This window comes from Acinonyx jubatus, chromosome C1 (assembly GCF_027475565.1).
Source record: "Acinonyx jubatus isolate Ajub_Pintada_27869175 chromosome C1, VMU_Ajub_asm_v1.0, whole genome shotgun sequence".
Lineage (NCBI taxonomy): Eukaryota > Metazoa > Chordata > Mammalia > Carnivora > Felidae > Acinonyx > Acinonyx jubatus.
Genome location: NC_069381.1, coordinates 97,097,876 through 97,120,679, shown reverse-complemented (window position 1 = coordinate 97,120,679; position 22,804 = coordinate 97,097,876). Strand labels below are relative to the sequence as shown.

Sequence of the window (22,804 nt, the reverse complement as noted above, 5' to 3'; positions counted from 1 at the left end):
AATAGAGAATCTGTAAAATCAGTTTCTCTCTGAAGGGCCACACGGTTGGAATGGGGGGCTGTCCAAGAAGCGCTGATGCCCAGGCCTGGTGGCTCCACCCCTGGGGAAGTTCCCCCACGCAGAGAAACACCACCAGGGTCTCCTGCTACAACAGACCTGTACCACGGTCGGCCCCACCAGGAATTCTCTTGGGTTGGGCTCATAAAACCCAGTTGTTGATGGTTGAAGGGGGAGAATTTGCACTTTCTGATGGCATGGGAACAAAACCATGTCAGCCATGAATTATGGTGTCGCCAGGGCCAAGAACCCATAGGTAATAACATCGAAGCCAGAAAAACATTGATGGGAAACCATTGAAATCAACCCAAGTTCCATGGAGGCCGAATCTGAACTCACCCTTTCACAGCACCTCACCTCCTGAGGGGAATGAATGTCCTCAGGAAATGATGAAGAAAATAGAGGAATTTTGTACCACACTGTGTAAGTCACTGCTGAGGAAACAGTAGCTAAATCACTTGGCAAATAAGTGATCAGTTTCCAATAAACGCCCTGATTTTTGTGATTCTGTTTTTCCTTTCTTCTATTTTTTTTTAAAGCATAGTTTCCATTCAGTACGGAATGGGTATGTTGATAAACACATGTTGATAAAACAGAAGTCAACCTGACCATGGAGATTATATTGGTGCATTTTAAAATGAAATGGTAAAATGATATGCCAAGTGTTTCTTCTATACTTGATCTAGGTAGAAGGGTACCAGAGTGACCTACTCATTCTGGATACACGGTGAAACCCCAGCAGGTGCTGGGCACCACCACCAACAGCTAACACCTGTTGACTTACTATTTCCAAGAACTGTTCGAGGGCTGTGTATATTTTAATGAAGGATTCATAATCATCATGTCAAGAAGCTTCCCTCATTGACTGCTTATTATGTGACAAGAACTGTGAAAAGTGTCTTCACGTCTAACTAATTTCATATTCGCTATTGTTTTCCCCAATTTGAAAACCGGGAAATTGGGATGTAGCGAGGTTGGGTGACTTTCCCAAGGTCACAGTCTGGATATAAAACCAGGCAGCATGGGCTCCAGCATCTGTCTGTACTTGTAACTGCTACAAATACCACTCTTTCTTACCCCGCGTAGGAACGTTCTGGAAACAGACAAGCATGGTTGATGTGCTGAGCTCATTCCCACTTCTGGACCTTGCAGTGACTCTTCCCTCTGCCTGGAATGCCTTCCTTACCTTTGTCTTTGCTTGACTGGCCCCTTCTCATCATTCAGGGCTTGGCTCTGACGTATTTCTTGAAGTGTTCTTCCTGACCCCCATGTCAAAGCAGCCCTCCCCACCTCAAGCCCTAGTTACTAAGTCTCATTTCTTGTTTTGGTTCTTTCAGTGCTTTTCACTGCCAGAAATTGCCCTGTGTTTTATGTGCTGGTTCTCCCCCATGACTGGGATGGAAGATCCAGGATGATCGAGACCTCACTACCATGTCCCTGGCTCACAGAAAAGTGTTTGGCACAGTTAGGCACTCAGTGGCTATCTGTTAAATACACGAATGGGACATACTGTTACTGACTTTCATCTTGAGCACCAATCATAATGATGATAATGCAGCAGCAGCCACAATACTCACAGGAAATAATAATTAAATGTTTATTATGAGTCATATGCTGGGCCAAATGTTTCTCATTGATTCCTATAAGGTAGATACCATTATTGCCTCCATTTTGCAGAGGAGGAAACTGAGGCTTCGGGTATGCCATGCCGGGGTCATCAGGAGGCTGAGAAACCCTCAGGGACACGTCAATACCTGTGACAGGAAGAACACGAAGTTCCTGTTGGTGAAGGAAAGGATGAAGCCAGTCGGACCCACCACGGCAAGTCCCCAAGGCCCTGGGGCCTCCGCTTCCTTCTCAGTTAAAGAGGGAAAGTCGAAGCTTTCTAACCAAGAAGCGTCAGGGTCTAGAATGCAGCACGGTACAGTAGACAGGACCCGGGCGCTGGCTTTGGGAATAACTGGGTTTGAATTCTGACCTTGTCCCTTAGCAGCTGTGTAAGTGTGGGCAGCCTCTTGATCTCTTTAAGCCTTGGTTTCTCCACCTGTGAAAAGGGGTAACAGTCTGGACCGGTCTGCTCTGCAGAGATGCCGTGAGGAGCCCACGAGGTAGGTCTGTAAAAGCAGCTAGCACGATCACTGGTGCATGGTCAACTCTCGAGAGATAGCGCTTTCTCTCCTCCATTCCTGTGCTGCAGCTTATTCAACATTTACCACCCCCCACCAAAAAAAAACCACGAAAACAAAAAAAACCAACCTGGATGTTTGAATTCCGTGTCCTCAGATGAAGCCAAAATCTATAGGTCTGTCTGTAGTCTTTGACCTCATTAAAGGAAGGCTGGAAAGCGAGATTAAAAAAAAAAAAAAAGACCAGGAAAAAGATTTCAAGGAAGAAAATAGAAACTTTTTTGACAGGGGGGGAAAAATGTGTGGGAGGAGAGGATATTGCAGGAACCACATAACAAGAAGAGCCCCGCTGAGGGGGGAAAAAAAATGGTGTCAGTCAAGGATAAGTCATTGAGGACATGGTGTTTCCTCTGCTCCGTTTGGAGCCGGACGCGCTGCGGGGTGAGTCCCAGTAGCCGGCCAACCGCCCTTGGAAGCTGCAGGCCTCCTGGGAGCGGACGGTCACTTCAGAGCGGCCACGAGTGCACCTGCCAGGCGAGGCCTGACCCGAGGCCCGAGCGGGGCGGGGGCGAGGATCCGACACTGTGCTCAGCTGCTTTCCAGCTTCTGAAAACACCTCGCAGCCCTCTATGGCAGGAGACTTTCTTGGGTCAGGCAAGTGTGAGGTGAAAAGGTAATTAAGTGAGAGGTTGACGGGCTGATCAAATTCTGAGGATTTCACAGAATGGCTGGGGCACATACCGAAATGGATGTTGAACTTATTTTTAAGTTGATTTTTGTTTCCTCCAGGGAGGGAGAAAACCAAGCCTCACCCGCGAGGCCGTCCCTTCTCCCTCACGCAGAGGATGGTGGGAACTGCTTGGCTTCCACCTGGGCCTGCGGTTGGAGGGAGAGGATCGCCCTCTCGGCACGGCAGTGGGGCTCTGGGCCTGGTGCCCCCGCGAGGTGAGGCTGTGCAGGAGCTACACGGCCCCGTTGTGACCACGCCTGACGCGGATCCGGCGCAGGGGTCCTCGGTCTGCGTTTCAGCAAGATCCCACCTCAGGTCATGCGCGCGCACCTTCCAGTTTCAGAAGCGCTGAGCTAAAAACAAAACAAACAGGCAAAAAAAAAAAAACCCACCCAAGCCTTCCCACTTCTCTCAAGGAGTCCTTGCGATCACAGGAAGGGAAATTCTCCGATGGCAACAGCCGAACCACAGGGTGAACTGTGTGTTTGCCAACCGCCATTCAATCAAGCTGGGGTCTCTCATTATGGGGAATAAATCCAATCTCGGGCTTAACTTCAGTCTTTCTGGAAAACAAAACAAAACAAAACAAAAAAAAACTTCTCAGGGCACCTGGGTGGCTCAGTCAGTTGAGTGTCCGACTCTTGATTTCGGGTCAGGTCACGATCTCGCGGTTCGTGAGTTCGAGCCCCTCACTGGGCTCTATGCTGGCGGTGTGGAGCCTGCTTGGGATTCTTTCTCCCTTTCTCTCTCTGCCCCTCCCCTGCTTGCTCTCTTCTCCCTCTCTCTCAAAATAAAAACATAAACCTAAAACCAAAAAAAACTCTCTCTAGCCCTCTTTTTTCACATAGTAAAGAAGCTCTCAAGATTTCCTGGTTGATGACATTAAAGGGAGGGCAGTAGATTAGTTAAAGGTGTGCTTTGGGGTCAGAAAAAGTGGGTTTCCATCCTGGTTCCGGTTTTTCCTGACTGCGTGAATCTAAGCCATCTCTTATACCCTCAGGCCTCGGTTTTCTTCTCCACGGAATGAAGCTAGTAAGAGCACCTCATTCATGAGGTGATAGGATTAAATTTAAAAACAGCTGCAAAGTGCTGTCACAATTCAAGTGCCCCAAAATTGGCTGCAGTTACCGCCCTTATTAAGCAATAATATTGTAGTATAATTATTCCCAGATACTGCCGCAGTCTTCATTCATCCCAGGAATGCATTTTCACGTTAGTATTCTGTTGGTAACTCACTGTGGTTATCTGGAGATCTTACTTAACAAAGAATTAATCTTCTAAGGGTGTGCACTATGAAGACAGACATTCATTTGCCAATCCTGAAGAAAAATACTAATGAAATTATATGGCTGCTCTATGTGTAAAAAAGCCTTAAAAAGTCATTTAAAAAAATTTTTTAATGTTCATTTATTTTTGAGAGAGAGAGAGAACACAAGCAGGGAAGACACAGAATCTGAAGCAGGCTCTAGGCTCCGAGCTGTCAGCACAGAGCCCGAAATGGCTCAAACCCGTAAACCGCAAGATCATGACCTGAGCCGAAGTCGGATGCTCCACCGACTGAGCCACCCAGGCATCCCCCCGACCCCTCGCACGCACAAAAAAGTCATTTTAAACCACTGGTATTGTGCCGATGAAAATCAGATTTTATTCCATCTATTTGCAAAAGTGTTTCCTCTTTTTTTTTGAAATTTATTTTAACATTTATTCATTTTTTGAGAGACAGAGAGAGACAGTACGAGTGGGGGAAGGACAGAGAGAGTGCACACAGAGCCCGACACGGGGCTTGAACTCACGAACCGTGAGATCATGACCTGCGCCGAAGTCGGATGCTCACCCGACTGAGCCACCCAGGCGCCCCTGCAGAAGTGTTTTCTTTGGGCCAATTACTGGGTGAGGTGATGCATGAATAAGATGTGGCCCTTGTCCTCTGGCAGGTCACAGGGTGGTTGTGGAGACAGACACGTAGACAAGGCACTAGAAGAACTTAGAACAGACGCACTAGTGGAACATAGCATACTTTCAGGGCACAGTCATAGCAGCAAGGAGAGGGCCTAAGTCAGTACTGGGGAGGAGGCAGGGAAAGAGTCATTTTAAAGACTGAATTAAGTTTTAAGGTTGGACAGATGAAAAGGTAGAGAAAGTATTCTGGGCAGAGAGAATAGAGGTGTAAAGGGTGTGTGTGTGTGTGTGTGTGTGTGTGCGCATGACTTACAATATGTGGTATTTAGATTTCACACATAAGAGTTGATTCCATAGCGAGGGCTGTTGGAGAATTTACAGAGTGGAGTGTTGAGGTCACGTTTGAGTTTCTGTAAGATCCCTGCCGTGACTGTGCAGGAAATGGAATAGAAGGGCAGGCTAGAGACAGCTGGAGCAGACAATAGGGAGTGGGAACAGAGAAAAAGGGCAGGAGTGAGGGGACAGTTAGAAGATAAAATTGGATCTAGAAGTGAGAGGAAGAAAGGTGTTAAAAATGCCAAGTAGGTGGAAATGTTCAGCAAATGGTTCAATACACAATTATGGCAGACACTGATCTTTGCTTACATAACAACCATCCCCTATGTCCCACCTTCTTGTTGCTAGAGCCCCAATTTATTGACTTATAGGCAGAAATCCTTTGAGATTGGAAGGGTTTAGGCCCAACCCCTACGGATGAAGTGAGGTTGGTCTGAACCAGTTGTGCTAATCTCTTCCCCCTTGGCCACTTAGTCGAACTGTGGGCAAGTGACTCATTTATTCTGGCTAAAATATATCGAGGGGCTTCCCTTGAGGCATAAAAAGACACACAACTGGGGAACTAACACTTTGCTGATTTTCCCTTCTCCCTGTCCGGAGGTGAGCATAACCCCCGTAGCCCACATATCCCTTTGCAGCTGCAATCTTGTGGCTATGAGACAAGAGTTTGAGAACAAAGACAATACCTTAAGGATGGTAAGCAGAAGGTGACACTTGGTCCCTGATGGCACCCTTGAGCATCTGAATAAATGCCAGCAGCTACTCTCTGAATTTCTTAAGTAAGATAAAAGTGTTCTGTTAGTTTAAGGCATTTGTTTTATTTAAGGTAGGATACAGTAAGGTAATGAGTAGATTCCAAAAGTAATGGCTCAGACATGATAAACATGTATTTCTTAGTTTTGGTCGGTCAAGGCTGGATGTTGCGGGTTGTTGGTGGTGGAAAGCCCAGGGACACAAGGTAATAGTGGATCTATTGTTTTCAACCTGTGGCTTCTGACTTTGTTCTGAGCATAGAATCAGTTGGCCAGCAGGGGGAGAAGGGAGATTTTATAGGCCAGGCCCCTGAATGGCATATTTAACTTCCACTCCCTTTGCATGGGAGACAACTGAGTCATGTGGCCACATCTAGCTGCAAGGGGAACTGAGAAATACAGAGTAACCAGGAGACCATATTCCAGCTTCTATGGAAGGATGGATTTTGTGGATAGCTAATAGACTCTGCCACACCACTGTAAGTTGAATTTTTTATTGTTGTTACTTGCAGCTAAACGGATTCTTAACTGATCCAATGGGTCTGGAGCATAGAGGAGACCTTGAAATGGGTCATGTAGTTTTTCCTTGACTGTAATATCTGCATTTTTCAAGACATTGTCATATGTGATCAGTAAAAACCAGTGGAGTGATGACATCACCTAGGAAGGAGGCAGAAAGTGAGAGGAGACACACAGAGAGAGCCCTTTACATTGCTCATGGGACCCATCCAATCCAGAATTCTCCCCACTGTCTGTGAAAGAATAACTCAAACATGTTAGTGGCCTAGAGGACTTGCCTCGTCCAATAGTCTCATAGCTCAGATGAAAGAACAAGTCTATAGATCAAAGTTGCCCAAGTATTTTTGTTTTGGGGGGCTTCTGGATATAAAATCCAAGGAGGACCGTCTTTGTCTCTGTTTTCTTTCTAGGAGGCACTAATGTGGACACACAGCTGAAAAAAGTCTTGAGCAGAATGTGTTCAACTTCCTGCTTCTCTGGTGAATATATTTTATGTGGACACCTAGCAACACAGATCCTGAAATAACCTAATGTGGGAAATGCTCCAAGTGCAGTTCTGTTCCTTCCCCTCTTCCTTATCCTCACTCCTGAGGCTTCAGGTTGGGAGACAGACTTTTCTGGTTTTAACTGTACAAGGCCACACTAAAAGCAATAGATGCGGGCTCTGGAAATTTCCTCCACCAGGAAGCTACATTGCCATTTGAATTTTCTTGGAAGGATGTCCCCATTAGGCAGTGGTCTTTCCTGATAACTGTAATCACTCTATGGAATACGTACTAATGACCCTTGGAAACCTCAGTTGACACAGACCTTGGCTCTCACGGATGTGTGGTGTCATGGTGTCATGGGTAGCCTGTCAGACATCCGCCGTCTAACTAGCTAACGGCATCCTCCAACACTGGGCCTCAAACTCCCAATCACAATAGAGAGGCAAAGAGAGAACATTCAATTGTCGTTTGCTCCTAAAACTTGAGGATATAGGCACTAATCAGCTGGAGACCTATCTATGTATCATTCAAATAAATTCCACTGAGGCAGGAGCCATATGGTATGCATTTCATCACCCCCCCATCCCGGCCATACTCTGTAAAACAAATATAATAACAACTGGTGTATGGGGCCTTCTTGTTTTATGCCAGTCATCATGTTACGTGTTTCACCAGAGGAATCTCATTTAATCCTCAGAACAACTGGATCAGGTAGGTAGTATTTTACAGATGAAGGTAAAAGAGGTTAAGTAACCATGCAAGTAACAGAGTTCACAAATGGTCGAACCGGGATCCAAGCCCAGCAGTATGAATTGCTCCTATCCTAGCCCCCCCCCACCCCCCATTATTTCTTGTTGTAAGGATTAAAGATGAAGGCAAAGCACCTTATATACTCAATAAATGGCCATTATCTTTATGTCATCATTCCTTCTTAATACTGGACACTGTGTCGCTTTCTTACAAGTTGCATAGCGGGCTTACTGAGCTGTCTTGTTTCTTATGTGACTATGAAGAAGCTTTACAAAGATGATTCCTTTGTTAGAAAATGCAGGAGTTTTGTGACATGGTAACGACTAAGGTCTTGATGACAGCCAACATCTGGGGGAGCTGGCCCAGAGAAATAAAAGGTCCCAGGAGTCAAGTCAACCTTCGGGCGCTTTAAGTTATAAGATTTTACTTACTAGCAGTATTTATGAGTCTTTTGAAGAGCAATATTAAATTGAATCAATTAATGGTTATTCTGATCATTTTTACTTCATAAAGCTTATGTTTCCAATACAAAAGGCATATAAAACTTGGAAAATCCAATGAAGTACGAGGAGGAAAAATCAGCATAATTCTACTGCTCCAAGACAGTTCCATTGGCATTTTTGTGTTCTAATTGACATTGTATTCATTTTTTAGAATTTGCTTGCTTTGTTGATAGCATGAGAGGCCCTTGAATTCCCAGGTACCCGAGTCATCAAACTTTCTAAATCTGGTCCCTTTGGCTTGGGACACAGAGAGGCCCTGCTATTAGTCGGCTCTTAGCCCTAGAGTCTCAAGGGTGCAGTAAGGCAGATCCTGGCAGGGCAGTGGCCAGAGGGGCCCCTCTGGACAGGGTGACAGAGGCCCTGATATCTCAGGGAAAAGCACTCTGCTCTGAGCCAGTATTCTGCACAAGGGTCGCCCCAGTCCAGGAGGAAGTTTTCCTGGGCCCGGTTCCCACCCTCGTGGTCACATCACGGTGACGCAGAAGGAAGCCGGCCTCCCTAGAGCCCAGGTCTCTCACAGGAAAGTGTTGTCAGAGGTTTCTGTATGGGCAGGCGGTTCGTGCATGCTGGGTTCAAAACAGCATTCCCAACCCGCAGGATTTGTTCACAGGCTGGAAGCCCGGCCTCAGGGCTGCTCTGTGGCGTTTCCTCCATTTGGTCCCAATACTTGCGGTAATGCCTGTGGTGGTGCCATAAATCAGCCCTGCTCTGCTCTCCCCCCAGAGACTTCCAAATGGATTGCCCTCCGGGCGGGCAGCGTGAGATACCTCCTTTCAGATGTCATGGACCGCACAATGATTGACCAGGGGAAATTTATCGTTTAGCTGAACAAAATAATACTCTGAAGGCTTGGACATAGTCTTGTTTTGGCCTGACACTTTTTGGTGGCCACTGAGAGAAAGGGAAAGCCTCTGCATTCATCTGTTGTCTGGACGGAATTTGCTACTTTGTAGAGGAGGTGGATGGCAACGCCATGCTCTCCTGTTGACGTCTGGTCCTCAGTCCTCACTTCAGCTCCACGTCAGTGATAAGCTCACCCTCGGAGGCCCCTCTCGCAGCGTTCACTCAGCTAGAGGGAAGAACCAAGGAATAGGAGTCCGGAACCCCATGCTCCAGGCTTGCAACACCCACAGCCTGAAATTAGGGGCGCCTAGGTGGCTCAGTCAGTTAAGCATCCGACTTCGGCTCAGGTCATGATCTCGCGGTTCATGAGTTCAAGCCCCACGTCGGGCTCTGTGCTAACAGCTCAGAGCCTGGAGCCTGTTTCAGATTCTGTGTCTCCCTCTCTCTCTCTGATCCTCCCCCGTTCATGCTCTGTCTCTCTCTGTCTCAAAAATAAATAAACGTTAAAAAAAAATTTTGAAATGAGACAAACTAGCTTACCTCCGGAGGTCCTGAGATTCCTTGAAAGTGTATTCTCTTAAGTGGACAGCTAATTAACTGACACTCCTTGCAGCTGTCCGTCCAAGAGCATGTGACACGCTAATGACCCTTGGGTCCTGTAAGATCCTAAGTCAACTTCTGAGCTCCCTCTCTTCTCAGGGCTCCACGTATTTTATTTACTCAAATTCCTTGAAGATTGGCAACCTGTGTGCCTCAATTTTGAAGACTCTAGTAACCAGAACAATGGACTGTCAGAATGAGACGTGGGGTGTTGCCCAAACCCTTCATCCTTTATTTTGGGGGTGATGTCATGGAATGTGTTATAAGACACCAGCTGGGCTGAAGCGACACACAGAGGACCAAGGGGCTGTCATGGGCACCCCAGGAAGACTTACCACAGGCGTAGGACACAATAGCTTTAGGCCGCAAAGGCCACTACTCTTTTCTTGTTCCACAGACTTTCCACATAGAATGTCTGTTGTTCAAAAAGGCTTCTTCAGCTTCAGATTGCTGTAGCCAGTTTCTCTCTCTGCTGCTGCCACTTCCCAGCTGTCCCGTGGCAGGCTGTGCCCTTTGAGGTGCGACTTGCTCTGATTGCATTCAGTCTGTGCTGAATGTGCTCCAGTCCATGGCACAGGTGGCTGTGTTACAAGAAGACCACGTCTTAGCCACTGAGTGGGCTGCGATCAGCTTAAAGCTCAACGCGTACATGAGGATGAAGGTGATTTGAGGGACAAGCTTGTGTCTCAGAACCACTGTTCTACAGGCCTAGGGCATGGTTTAGACTATGGTGTTTCGTTCGTTCTTCCTGACAGAATGTTCAGTGAGACTTTCCCTATTTTCTCAGCATTTCTCCTGAGGGCCCCAAGTTGACAAATGACTCTGCTTTCTAAAGAAGTTGCTAGACCGTCCATGTGGGATTTGCTAAGGGGTGGCCCATCGCCCGTCTCTAACCTATATATAAGAGAAAGCTAGAGGTTGATCAAGGATGCTGGGGAGTAAGATTTCTTCAAAGCAGCTTATCTGAGTGTCCTGTATGTACCTCCACTCTCCTCGTGAGAGTCAGAGGAAAGCTTTTTCTCATCCCCTTTTCAAGCCGGTGTGGAGAGCCTGCTGCCCAGTGCTGCTGGGACAACACAACGGGGAGGAGCAGATGAGCTCCTGGGAGGACATGACAGTGTCCCTTGGAATCTGCCTGAGTCTCCTTGGGAGAACTCTAGAGGAGAAAGGTCGACCAGAGCTGTTTATGCAAGTCAAAAGAAGACATCGCAGACTGGCGACACTTTTAGCAGATGCTGTGGGAGTCAGCTGGGCTTGAACTGTCATGACAGAACCGTGCCCTACACGGACGACTCTGGGCAGCAGTTGCCAGGAGACAATGTCTGTCACCCTAGGTCTGTAGAGGCTGACAGAGCGGTGCCACACCTGTGGTCCCCCTAGAGCAGGGGCTCAGGAGAACCCACAACAGAGGGAGAAGCCACATTTGGGCCCCTGACTGGCAGGGGGCACTCCTGTCTGACCGAAGCAGCTCCAACCGTAATGTAACACTTTGCCCTGTCTTTTAATTTCCCCTCCCCTGACCCCAACCGTGGATGGAAAAGAAGCCAGGGAGAGGAAGAACAAAGCAGAAGAGAAAGCCAAGTTCTGCCCTATGCAGGTTAAAAAGGTGGGGCCAAGTCCGGTGGTAGAAAGAAAAAGAATCCTCTGAGGTGGATGAAAAATTGAATTTTGGCTTAGTTTGGATTGCCTTTTTGACCCCTGAAAATAAAGACCATTCACACTTGGACCTGGAAAGTCTGAGGACCCACTCACGCTATCATCCAGGGTAGGGAGATGGGAAGATAGGATTTGAAGGGTAGAGATGAGGCAAAAATGGAGCTTTGGGATCCAAGCTCTTCAGTAAACTGGTCACATTAACATTTTGGAGTCAGGCTTTCACTTCTAGGAAGATTGAGTAGACATATCTTTCTCTATTCTTCTTGCCAAGGGACTTGGCAAGGGACTTCTTGCCAAGTCCCAAATATCCAGACCTAGGTGGTTTCAATGGAGAATTCTATCAAATATTTAAAAGAGAATTAACACCAACTCAGCAAAATATCTTATAGAAAAATAGAAGAGGAGGGAATACTTCCCAATTTGTTTCATAAAGTTAGTAGTATCATAATACTAAAACCAAACATTGACAGTACAAAAAAAGAAAACAGCAGACCAATATACTTATAAATTTAGAGGCAAAATATTAGTAAAGAGAATCCAGCAATATATAGAAAAAAATTATACTCCGTGACCAAATAGAGTGGGGTTTGTTCCACAAATGGAAGGCTTGTTCATTATTTAAAAATCAACCAACATAATCCACCTTATTAATAGCTAAAGGAAAAATCACACGATCATTTTAATCACTAAAGAACACATTTGACAATATTCAATTATCTGTTCGTGATAAAAATGCTGAGAAAACTAAGAATAGAAGGGAACTTCCTCACCTTGAAAATGAGCATCTACAAAATATTTATAATTAACATTATTCTTAATGGCAAAAGAGGGAACTCTTTCCCTCTAAGATCAGGAACAAGGCAAGGTTGTCTTCTCTGAACACTTTTGTACAATATATTGTTACAAGTTCTAGCTAGTACAATGGACAAGAAAAAGAAATAAAGGGCAAGCAAATCAGGAAGGAAGGAAGGAAGGAAGGAAGGAAGGAAGGAAGGAAGAAGGAAGGAAGGAAAGGAAGGGAGGGAGGGAGGAAGGAAGGAAGGAGGGAAGGGAAGATGGAAGGGAGGGAGGAAGGAAGGAAGGAAAGAAGGAAGGAAGGGAGGAAGGAAGGAAGGAAGGGAGGAAGGAAGGAAAGGAGGAAGAAAAGGAAGGAAGGAAAGGAGGAAGGGAAGAAAGGAAGGAAAGGAAGGAAGGAAGGAAGGAAGGAAGGAAGGAAGGAAGGAAGCAACTGTCTCTTTGTAGAAGACATGGTTGTCTGTGGAAAATCCTAAGGAATCAACAAAAGAAATCTCCTACAACCAATACATGTTCAACAAGGTCACAGGCTGCAAGACAAATGTGTACAAGCTAACTGGACTTCTATATACTAACAATGAACGTGGATACTGAAATTTAAAACACCATTCCATTGACGACTACTCAACAAAAAGAAATATTCAGGTGTAAATCTAACAACACATATATGGGACTTGTATGCTGAAAACTACAAAACTCTGATGAAAGAAATCAAAGAAGACCAAAATAAATGGAGACACATTCCCTGTTCATAAATTGGAAGACTCAGCTTAATAAAGCAGTTCATTCTCCCCAAACTGGCATACAGATTTAATGTAATTCATATTAAATACACTGCCAGACTTTTCATAGATATACACAAGATTACTTTAAAATTCATATGCAAGAGGCATCTGGGTGGTTCAGTTGGTTAAGCGTCTGATTCTTGATTTTGGCTCAGGTCATGATCTCAGGGTCATGGAATCGAGCCCCACGTGGCACAGAGCCTGCTTAAGATTCTCTCTCCCTCTGCCCCTCCCCTGCTCACATGGGCTCACTCTTTCTCTCAAAATAACATAACATGACATAACGTAACGTAATGTAACGTAACATAACTTAAAAAAGTAAAATTCGCATGCAAATGCAAAGGAACTGAGATAGTTAAAACAATTTAAAAAATTTTTTATGTTTATTTTTGAGAGAGAGAGGGAGACAGAGTGTGAGCAGGAGAGGGGCAAAGAGAGACAGAGACACAGAATCTGAATCAGGCTCCAGGCTCTGAGCTGTCAGCACAGAGCCCAATGCGGGTCTCGAACCCACGAACTGTGAGATCATGACCTGAGTCGAAATCCAGATGCTTAACCGACTGAGCCACCCAGGCACCCCTAAAACAATTTTTGAAAAGAGTAAAACGTGTGGGATCTACCCAATGTCACGAGTGAAAATACAGCTAGTGTAGTGAAAATTGTGTGGTGTTGGCAGGGGGGGGGCACATAGGTCAATGGAAGAGAACAGAGAATCCTGAAGTAGACCCACACAAATATGCCAAACTTACTTTTGAGAAGGTTGCAAACAATGTTGGGGTAACTGGTCATGCAAGGGCAAAATAATGATCCCTGATCTACAAAAAAATAAACTCAAAATTGGATCATGGGCTTAAATGTAAAATACAAATCTGTGAAGTTTTTAGGGAAAAAAAAGAGAAAAACCTTTGGGATCTGGGGTTAAGCCAAGTTCCTAGGCTTGATACCCAAAACACGATGCATTAAAGGAAAAATGGATAAGATGGATTTCATCGAAATTAAAAACACTCATGCCTCGAAATACCTCGATAAGAGAAAAAAGAGACAAGCCACAGACTGGGAGGAAATATTGGCAAACCACGTATCTAACAAGAGACTAGGATCTAGAATATATTAAAAACTCTGAAAACTCAACAGTAAAACAAAACAAAACAAAAAACAGGCAACCCACTTAGAAAATGGATAAAAGACACATACAGACATTTCACTGAAGAAGGTGTCCAGAGAGCAAATAGGCACAAGGGAAGCTGTCCAACGTTATTGGTCATTAGGGAAATGCAACTTACAACCACTAACTATACGCCTATCGGAATGACTAATATAAGACAGATGATGCCCAGGATGCGAACAGACAGGATCACTTACACAATCCTGGCTAATAGGTGAGATGGCACAGTCACTCTGGAAGACAGTTTGGCAGCTTTTAAAATAAAACATTAAGCACGGGGCTGCCGTCACGCCACCCAGCAAATGCAGTCTGGGCATTTACTCCAGAGAAACCAAAGCCGATTTTCACACAAAACCTGTATACACATCGTCACAGAAACTTGATTGTAAAAACCACACGCTGGAAACAAGCCAGATATCTTTCAACAGGTGAATAGTTAAACAGAATGTGCTACATCCGTTCATGGACTACTACCAGGCAATAAAACGGAATGAATGACTGATATCCACCACAACCTGGATGAATCTCCAGAGAACTATGCTGACCGAAAAAAAGCCAAAACCAAAAGGTTACATCATGTGATTCCATTCGTATGACATTCTTGAGATGTCAAAATCGCAGAAATAGAGAATTAGAGTCTACGTGGTTTCAGGGGCTGAAGGAGGGGGTCAGGGCGGGAGAGCAGTGAGGCACCATGAAGGACCCTCGTGATGAAGAATGTTTTGTATCGTGACTGTATCCCTGTCGGTATCCAGATTGTGACGTCATACTGCAGTTTTCCAAGATGTTGTCATTGGGGAAGACTGAGTGTTATAGACTGAGTTGCATCCCCTAAAATTCATGGGGAAGCCCCCGTATGAATTGGAATTCACACGAATTGGTAAGCTCCAATAGGACTGCATTTGGAGACAGGGCCTCGAAAAAAGTAATTCAAAAGGGTAGGGCCCTAATCCAATCGGCCTGGTTGTGTCCTTATAAGAAGAGGAAGAGACATCAGTGATATGCCTGCACAGAAGAAGGGCCATATAAAGACACAGAAGGCAGTCCTCTGGTAAGCCAACCAGAGAAGCTTCAGGAGGAACCAAACCTGGCAACGCCTTGATCTCTTAGACTCCCAGCCTCCAGAAAGGCGAGAAATAAATTTCCATTGTTTAAGCTGCCCATAACTTGGTTGTGGCAGCCCACGCAGACTGAGACACTGGGCAAAGGGTATACAGGCTCTCTCTCTATTATTTCTTACATTTGCGTATTAATCTAATATTATCTCAAAATAGGGGCACCTGGGCGGCTCGGTCGGTTAAGCATCCGGCTCTTGGTTTCGGCTCAGGTCATGATCTCATGGTTCATGAGATCGAGCCCTGTGACAGCACAGAGCCTGCTTGGATCCTCTCTCCCTTTCTCTCTCTGCCCCTCCTCTGCTTGCTCTCTCTCTCTCTCTCTCTCTCTCTCAAAAAAAAAATAAATAAACAAAAAAATAAAATTATCTCAAAATAAAAATTTACTTACAAAAAAACAAACAAACAAACAAACGAAAATGTAGTATCTCAGAACTAAACAGCTCTGAGAAGTACCTGAAGGACAACAGTGGTGTCCTTAACTAGATTTTTTTCATACCAGGCCATGTCAAGTGCCTCTTCTTGGTATACCCATGCTACCCTGCGCTTACCTCTATTACCACACTGGTCTCCTTGCTCTCTGAGTAGCCCTTTACATGCCTGTCTCAATCATTTTATTTTTAGCACGCGGCCATGTGTTTGTTGACATGATGTCTGGGACATAGTAGGTACTCAGCAAGTGTTGGTTGCATGGGCAAGTCCATGAATGTGTATGTGGCAGGTGACAGGTGACAGGTTTTTGTCCAAGATTGGCTGCCTGACTGATTCATACAGGGCACCTAAGAACAAATTTAAAGATGAGGCTGAGAAAAATGGAGACCCTAACCAATTTTTATAAGGAAAGCATTTTCCATTGTAAGCTCCATTAAGACCATTCCCTGTAAGTACTGTTAAGCCATTCCAAAATTTGCCATCATCCTCTTTATTTTATTTAAAGCATTTTTACTAGAATTAAATATTTTCTACTTAAATATTTCATAAAGATTTGATTCGTTCATTTTTTGTGTGTGATATAACTTCTGCCTTTTTGTTTGTTTGTTTGTTTGTAATGGTTTCCTTCTTGTGTCAAATTTACAGATGTAAATTTTCTCTGACAGATTTGATTTTTCCATTAGTTTTCCCCGGTAACAAATTTTACTCTACAGAATTTTAGCCAACGTCAGTTTTAGCCTCAGACATAGTAAAGCCTTAATAAACATCAGCTGTTATTATGCATTCTTTGTAACAGTTATTTCTTTGCAAATTTGTTTTGAGGTATAATTACATGCCATAAAATTTTAATGTGTACAATTCAGTATTTGCAACATTTTGCAGCCATCTCACCATTTAAGTCCAGAACATTTTATCACCTCAAAAAGAAACTCCATACCTGTTAACAGTCACTCCCCGTATCCCCCTCTCCAGTCCCTGGCAACCACTAATCTACTTTCTGTCTCTATGTATTTGCCTATTTCAGACATTTCATATAAACGAAATCATGCAACATGTGGGCTTTCACATCTGGCTTTTTTCACTTTGTATAATGGCCTCCAGGTCCATCCGTACTGTAGCATGTATTAATAGTACATTCCTTTTTATGACTGAATAAGCCATTGAATGGCTATGCCCTCTTGTATAGTCATCGTATGGCTGTGCCATTTTATTCGTCCATTCATCAACTTATAGAACTTTGCGTTGTTTCCACTTTTTGGCTATGAGGAGTGACCCTGCTGTGAACATTGTGTACAAGTTTTTGTGTTGATATGTTTTCAGTTCCCCTGGCCATTTACCCAGAAGTTGGAATTGCCAGAATGGATTCCCACTATCCTGTATAAGAGTTCTACTTTCAGGGTTCAGTTGGTTGAGCGCCCGATTCTCAGTTTCAGCTCAGGTCATGATCTCACGTTTCATGAGTTCGAGCTCCACATCGGGCTCTAAGCTGACAGCACGAATGGGGTTTCTCTCTCCCTCTGTCTCTGCCCCTCCCCGGCTTGTGCTGTCTCTGTCTCTCTCAAAATAAGTAAATAAACTTAAAAAAATTATAAACAAAAAGAGTTCTTTCTCCGCAACCAGTCAATACTTCTTACTGTCTTTCTTAACGTTGCCATCATAGTAGATATGAAGTGGTATCTCAATGTGGCTTTGATATGCATTTCCCTAATGACTCATGATGTTGGGCATCTTTTTGTGAGCTTCTTGGCCATTTGTATATCTCTTTTGGAGAAATTTCTACTCAAATTCATTTTTTAATTGGCCTATTTGTCTTTCATTGTTTCATGGTAAGAGTCATTTATAGATACTGGATATAAATCCCTTATCAGATATATGATTTGCAAATATTTCCTCCCATTCTCTGGATTGTCTTTTTCTTAGATGTTTATTTATTTTTGAGAGAGAGAGAGAGAGAGAGAGCACAAGCGAGGGAGGGGCAGAGAGAGAGGGAGACATAGAATCTGAAGCAGGCTCCAGGCTCTGAGCTGTCAGCACAGAGCCTGATGTGGAGCTTGAACCCACGAGCCATGAGATCATAACCTGAACTGAAGCTAGATGCTTAACTGACTGAGCCACCTGGGTTGTCTTTTGCTTTCTTGATGGTGTCCCTTGAAGCACAGAAGGTTTTAGTTTTGATGAAATCCAATACGTACGTGTGTGTGTGTATGTGTGTGTATAGTGGTCGTGTTTTGGATATCCTAAGAAACCGTTGTGTAATTCAAGTCACAAAGAATTACATTTATTTTTTTTTTATCGTTTTAGCCTTATGTTTGGGTCTATGATCCATTCTGAATTAGTTTTTGTATATAGTTTAAGGCAGGGTTTCAACTTCCTTCACTGCCTGTGAAAATCTGGTTGCCGCAGCCCCATTTGTTACAGACCATACTGCCCACACTGAATTGTTTTAGCATCCTTATTGAAAATCAATTGACCATACATGTAAGAGTTTATTTCTGGGGGCTCTTGGGTGGCTCAGTCAGTTAAGCGTCTGACTTCGGCTCAGGTCATGATATCACGGTTCGAACCCAGCGACGGGCTCTGTGCTGACAGCTAAGAGCCTGGAGCCTGAATCCGATCCTGTGTCTCCCTCTTATTCTTCCCCTCCCACTCCCCTGCTCACCCTCTCTGTCTCTCTTTCTCAAAAATGAATAAGCCTTAAAAAAATTTTTTTTAAAGACTTTATTTCTGGACCATCAGTTCTATTTCACTGATCTGTGTATCTATCCATATGCCCTTTTCACAGTCTTGATTACTGTCAAAAGTTTTCAGATCAAGAAGCATGAGTTGTTCAACTTCGCTTCTTTTTTTTAAAAGACTGTTTTGGCTATTTTAGGTCCCTTGATTTCCATATAAATTTAATGATCAGCTTGTTAATTTCTTTTACAAAAGGCAGTTAGGATTTTAATGGGGATTGTGCTGAATCTGTAAATCAGTCTAGGGAGTACTCCCGTCTTAACAATATTAAATCATCTGACCCACGAAGATGGGATTGCTTTCCACTTATTTAGGTTTTTAATTTCTTTCAGTGATGTTTTGTAGTTTCCAATGTACAAGTTTTCTACTTCTTGTGTTTCTCTACAAACTGGAGGAAAGACTGGTAGAATTTAGTTTTTAAGTTAATGTGCAAGAACTTTCTCTCATCTTCGTAAGACAGAATGAGGGAAGCTAGAGAAAAAGATGGCTGTGCAGGGAGACTGAGGGAAAGGCCAAGCTTCTGCAGTGAGTCGACTGTTCAATTCTTGAATGCCTGGCAATGGCAAAGCAAAGGGAGAATATTTGGGCACCGCAAAAACAGAGTGCAAACTTTAGGCTAAAAGCATCCGGCTCTGGCAAGGAGAGATGGAAGAAGGCAGGGGGGGTCTTTGACATACTTCCCATTATACCCCATGGTAGTCCCCTGGCCTCCAAGTATGAGTCTGGTCCTGTCAGTAGTAACCTTGCAGAGACACTGTCGTGTCTCCATGCACTTTTCCATTCTGTAATCACCTGAACTCAGAGTCCAGAATTATATGGGATGGGAATGTTTCCCCCAGTTCTTCCTGACCTGTCAAGCAAAAGACCATGCATGGATGCCCAAAGTCCTCATTCAGTCAGCCAATGGCACTGCGGGAATGGCCCGCCTCTCCTTCCCAGTACCCTGTGGCAGAGGGGAGAAAGACGGGAGCAGCTGGGGAAAAAAAAAAAAACAGCAGCAGGGATTCTCTTGAGTCTGAAATTAAGTTGTGGAAAAAAAAATCCTGAGAAATCCCATTGGAAAGAATGGGAAAGAATCCACATAAAAGATTTTATTGCTTATGATGAACTCCTGCTGCTCCCATAAATTTTTCTGCAAACTATACTGACATTATAAATATGCAACACACACACACACACACACACACACACACACACACACACTCTGACGTATGGACCGGGCTGCATTTGGAGTGGGCTTTCCAGAGGAAAAGGTGCACTTCAGTTTAAACATCTTCAATGCAAATGGAAAAACAATTTCAAATATCAAGTTTTCAAAAACCGTCCCATTCTGAGGTGGACTCAGTCCCTCCATATTTCATTCGGGATAATTCTCTCTGCTATTGAAAACTAGTAGAACCCAGACATTTGTGTTTAATTTAATTTAATTTAATTTAATTTACAGGAGTGCCCATCCTCATTTCACCAGAATACTTTGCTTTCACCCTTTTAAAGAGTGGTACTTCATAGGAAGCTTAAGATATTTTACCCTTATCACATCATTTGTTTCCCAGCATTCCTGGGAGTATACAAAAAAGAGGGAAGACAAGGTAAGAAGGGGGTTTATTCTCCCCATTACACAGATGAAGAAACTGAGACATGGGGAAGGAAGTAGGATTTCATGCATTCATCAGTTTATTCATTCACCAATTGTCTACCAAGGGCCATTTTGTTTTAGGTCCTATCTTTAGATGCTAGGGCTGATGTAACTGTCTTGGCTCCTCTTTTCACGGCATCTCCAGTCTTATGGGAGAGCCAGATTGTCATTTTCAAAATGTAAATCTTGATCGTGTCATGTCTTCTTTCTGGGGTTTTCTGCAGATTTCAGAATAAACACAAACTCTTATCATGGCGTCCATGGTCACGTGGTCTTGCCCCATATCCACTAACATTAGCCTCATCCAGTTTCTGCTCCAACACCCACCAAAGCTTCAGCTCTCTTCCCCATGAGGTTCATATGCCTTTGGGGTTTTTGAGAGGATATATTTATTTAATCTCAGTATTTAGTCTGATCAAAGTTTTAAGGGCATATTGTTCATAAAGTTGGTATTTCTAATAAAGTCTTATTGTAAAGAACCATAACCCTTTTTCTCCCAGACTCAGACTCACTCTCCTCCATCTTCAGTCGATTCTCCTGATATTTACCTCCTTATCTCTCCCATTCTTGCGTTGCCGCGTTCCTGTGTTTCACTTTAAGCACTATCTGTTGGCTCACGGAGGAGTAGGAGGCTTTAGTTTTATTGACCCCGCGACATCACCACATTCTGTTCCCACCACTACCGACGGTCATGACTTATCATTGTAAATCCAGATTTTATAATCAAAAGCAGACTTTATGTGCTACAAATTATATACAATTGTATATACAATTATATACAATTATATTTATTGTTCCTGGTTCAGAAACAGCTGAACAGAAGACTCAGCGCTAGGGGATGAAAGCCATGAGACATTGACTGGTTTAATTTTTTTCATTAGAAGGAATCTTAGGGGTAACTTCTTCCTGTCTTTTAACTGCCCAGATATCGATGCCTAGGTTGAAGGTCACGCTGCAAGTGGGTGACAGACAGGACCGGCAGGTGGTTCTCCTCACCCCATTTCTTTCTTTTAGCATGGGCCACTCTGTAAACAAACTTTCAGGTAATATGAATTTAGGACTGATCACTGAGTGTGTCAGGAAGGTTCAGCTGTTTGCTTAAAGGTACCTCCTGGGCAGATCTGGGCCAAAGTAGTAGGAGCTGAGATTCAAATGCCCTCTGTCTGCTTCTGAGTTCAACACTTTCCTTCTTTAACTAACATCGTGCTGTTTCTGTGTTTCTCAGACCATGATCCTTCCTGATTCTTGGAACCTGAGACTGTCTGGCCTGCTGTCAGCCTCAAAGGGCTGTCCTTAGAATTAAATAAATAAATACAGACGCAAACACTGTGTCTTAGAAGAATGTCTGCCACGTGGTAAGCACCTAAGAAATGTTAGCTGCCGTTGCGATCCTCTCCTCCTTGTCTTCCTCCTCCTCATCTTCCTCCTCCTCCACATCCTCTCCTCTTGTCCCCTCTCCTCTTCCTCCCCAACCCCTTCTTCCTCCCCCAGCTCCTCTCTCCTCTTTCTTTCCATTCTCTGTCTCTAATTCCTTTACCTTCCTCCTTGCTGACAAACTACCTATTTTTTCTTGGTCCTGACAAGGACTTTTCTCTGATTTTCCTCGCTAAAGTTTCCTGAGGTCTCCGTTTTTGCTGCTGTCCACATGTAGCTCAAACTTTTGTCCTCCTGTCTTGTTTTCTTCATTTTTTTCTTACCTGCCTTCCATCTGTAATTGGTTACAAATGGCCCCAGAATTGTCCCCTTTGGGTTCCACTGTCCTAGGGAGTTCCCCATCTTGCCTCTTCACATTAGCCTCTCAGTTGCCCAAAACAAGTCCCTTCCAAGAAGTCCTTCCTGAACCGGACAAACCCTCTTCACCTCCACGGGGAGAAAAGAATCCAAGTGCCATGGCCTTCCCCCCAACCCCTGCCCAATTCTGCAATTACTTTTCAGCCTTGAGAAACTTCACTGGTCTTAGCTTTCTTATCTGTGAAGCCAAGGCACTGAACACCCCAGCCCCCCAATTCTCGGGTTTAATAAATGTTTTTGTTTCATTTCAGATATTAGATCATGCTCTCTGCTGGGGTTCTGCACACCATCCAACGGTGTCCACTGAACTTCCTTTTGCTTTTTGCTTTGTTTTTATTCTTCCCTGGGAAAAAAATAAAATAAAATTGGGTAGAAGACACTGTGTCTGTTACACTACACAAGAAATCTTAACAAATTATGACCATCCTTCGCTCATCATTCTGGGAATATCCACTTCTGTGGGGGAGAGGTAACTAAATACCTACAATCTTTAAATCCATTCCCTGTAATGGAATCAGAAAAACAAACCTCTGGGCAAGAAATGGATCTTTAAGGGTGACTTCTCTTCCTTTCTCTCCCCCCTCTCTAGATTAAGTGATAGTTCCTCTATATTTGAAATTCTGCTATGTCCTGTCTCCTCAAACACCACTGGTCTCAAAAATTGCCATGCTCACTATTATTTCAAATACCCCTTTCCCAATAAAGAGCCAAAAAAAGGGGGGTGGAGTAAAAGGGATGAAAGGGAGGACTGAGGGAGAAGAAAGAACTGAAATATTAGATTAGCACATGATATACCTTAGGTCTTTCTCTTATCGCTTAATATATGCTATTTAATTTAATAATGACAATCCCACTGGGTAATTGCTGTTATTACACTTTCAGAGGAGAGGAGAGGAGAGGAGAGGAGAGGAGAGGAGAGGAGAGGGAGGCTCAAGGCGGTTAAATTGCCCAGTTGTCCCGTCACTGTCTCTTCTTGCATTTTGCATTAGGCCAGTTAAGCTGTAGTCAAGCTCTGCTTGACTCCAAAGACGGTGCCTTTTTCCCCCCACTTTACTTTATTGATTTTCCATGGTACCACTAATTTCCAGTTGCT

At 44.1% G+C, this 22,804-nt stretch overlaps 2 long non-coding RNA genes across 3 annotated transcripts; one reads left to right on the top strand and one right to left on the bottom strand.

Moving 5' to 3' along the window:
* Positions 1-1,640: 1,640 nt before the first annotated feature.
* On the bottom strand, positions 1,641-3,343 carry LOC113599063 (uncharacterized). The gene is made up of 3 exons (XR_003419786.2): positions 2,314-3,343; positions 2,036-2,101; positions 1,641-1,836 (listed from the first exon to the last, which is right to left on the bottom strand). It is a non-coding gene; the product is annotated as an uncharacterized LOC113599063 (long non-coding RNA).
* On the top strand, positions 2,652-22,082 carry LOC128312080 (uncharacterized). Of its 2 annotated transcripts, XR_008290885.1 has the most exons (4): positions 2,652-2,856; positions 6,830-6,898; positions 21,146-21,275; positions 21,963-22,082. It is a non-coding gene; the product is annotated as an uncharacterized LOC128312080 (long non-coding RNA). The 2 variants fall into 2 exon arrangements; XR_008290883.1 differs by lacking the exon at positions 6,830-6,898.
* Positions 22,083-22,804: the final 722 nt, after the last annotated feature.